The following is a 2,500-nucleotide window of genomic DNA, read 5'->3' as shown; positions in this document are numbered from 1 at the left end:
CTTGCCTTGCCTTGCATTGGCATGCCATGCCCAAGTTGTGGCCTACACCAAGCCATTCAAGCCATGCGTTGCCTTACCTTGGAATTGCTCATCATCCAATGCATTCCGAGAAAGTGAGTGTAGGCGAGGCTAAGGATGGCTTGCCTCGCCTTGCCTTGGCATGCCGTGCCCATGATGTGGCCTTGACCAAGCCATTCAAGCCATGCGTTGCCTTCGCCTTGGCATGCCGTGGCCTTACCTCGCCATGCGATGCATTCCGACAAAGTGACGCGAAGCGGAAGCCTATCATGGCGTAAAAATGTCGACAAAATTTTTCGACATTTGAATAATGGGGTTTGACAAGGTTTGAAAAATTCAATACAAATGGTAGGCTTGAATGTCGACAAAGTGACGCGAAGCGGAAGCCTACCACGGCGTAAAAATGTCGACAGATTTTTTCGGACCTTGTCCTGCCATGGGCTGCGCGCAGCATGCCGGCAGCCTGTGCGCAGCGTGCGCACAGCATGTCGGCAGCGTGCGCACAGCATGCCGGCAGCGTGCGCGCACCATGCCGGCAGCCTGTCGACAGAATTTTTCGAAACTTGTCCTGCCATGCGCGCGCGCAGCTTGCTTGCAGCGTGCTGATTCTGTCGACAGTGAGGCTAGCGAAAGTTGTCCTGCCATGGCGTGCGCGCAGCCTGTGCGCGCAGCTTGCGCATCTGTCGACAGTGAGGCTAGCGAAACTTGTCCTGCCATGGCATGCGCGGCGCCTGCGCGCAGCCTGCGCGCAGCATGCGCACAACATGCGCGCAGGCTGTGCGCAGCGTGCGCGGAGCTTGCGTGCAGCTTGCGCATCTGTCGACAGTGAGGCTAGCGAAACTTGTCCTGCCATGGCATGCGCGCAGCGTGCGCGCAGTCTGTGCGCAGCATGCGCGCAGCCTGTGCGCAGCGTGCGCGCAGCTTGCGCATCTGTCGACAGTGAGGCTAGCGAAACTTGTCCTGCCATGGCATGCGCGCAGGCTGCGCGCAGCATGCGCGCAGCCTGCGCGCAGCATGTGCGCAGCATGCCGGCAGCATGGTTCCAGGTTTTTTCAAATGTCGACAGAATTTTTCAAATCTTGTCAAACCCCGTTTTTATTGAAATTTCCTCGCACAATAAGCTCCCCATAAGTAGTCTATGATTTTTAGGACCTTCTCCAACTTACAAAACTAAAAAATTCCTCCCGGATTTGTTTTAATGATTTTTTCAATTTTACGACTTCTAAAAATAATAAAAAATACTTCCCGACTTCAAAAATTTATGAAACTTTTTCCCATCATAGATTGCATGTTTCTTAGTATCCCTGCAAAAAATCACGTCCAAATACCTTGTATTGAATTATTTAGAGCCCATTATGACTCCTCGCGCATAGGTGATGTCTCTTCCTGTCAAAGGGCTAAATGCATAAAATGCTATATAGGGGGGTGTGTGTTGCCTGCATATGCATGGCAGCCCATGCCTTCCTAGCTGCAGCCCCCTTCCCCCACGCCACACCCATGTCATGTTGCCTCGATATGTTGCCTCGGTATTATGGGTTTGGTGTCGGGGTCGGGGGGCTGCCACCCATGGCGGTGGTGGCCGGAATCCGGCCGCCGCCACCATGCCGCCGCCATGGGTGAGGGAGGAAAAAAAAGGCGTGGAAAGTTGCGAAATGGGGTTGTCTAGGCTTTTTTTTGGCATGGGAGAGCATGGAGTGCTAGGAACTCCTTCTCAAATGCACGGGCATGTCGACCACAACCTCATTTCGCAACAACAACCACCCGTGTGGGGTGGCGGTGGGTGGATAGTCGCGGATTGGGGCTTGCCAAGCCAATGTTTTCAAAAAATTTCATCAAAATTAAAAACAAATGTTTTGTTGCCTTCGGATTTGTGGGCGAGCGGCGAGTCGGAGTGGAGCCGGTAAAGTTTAACCTCGGTGTGCACGGTTGTTTTTAGAAACTCAATCCAATGCCGGGGACGTTGAAAGTGACGCTCTTATGAGTTGCAAACCCGCAAGATTTAAAGAACCTTTTCAAAACAATTTCAAACCAACAAGATTTAAAAACAGAAATTTTCATCAAAATGAAAAACAAATGTTTTGTTGCCTTCGGACTAGTGGGCGAGCGGCGAGTCGGAGTGGAGCCGGTAAAGTTTAACCTCGGTGTGCACGGTTGTTTTTAGAAACTCAATCCAATGCCGGGGACGTTGAAAGTGACGCTCTTATGAGTTGCAAACCCACTAGATTTAAAGAACCTTTTCAAAACAATTTCAAACCAACAAAATTAAAAACAAATGTTTCGTTGCAAACAAATTGTGGGCGAGCGGCGAGTCGGAGTGGAGCCGGTAAAGTTTAACCTCGGTGTGCACGGTTGTTTTTAGAAACTCAATCCAATACCGGGGACGTTGAAAGTGACGCTCTTATGAGTTGCAAACCCACAAGATTTTAAAAACTTTTTGAAAATGTTTCTTCTAAATGACACATTTTGATCCTTGGCAAGTGCT

This window comes from Prunus avium, unplaced genomic scaffold (assembly GCF_965620075.1).
Source record: "Prunus avium unplaced genomic scaffold, drPruAviu1.hap1.1 HAP1_SCAFFOLD_209, whole genome shotgun sequence".
Classification (NCBI taxonomy): Eukaryota; Viridiplantae; Streptophyta; class Magnoliopsida; order Rosales; family Rosaceae; genus Prunus; species Prunus avium.
Note: the sequence above shows the minus strand (reverse complement) of the source record.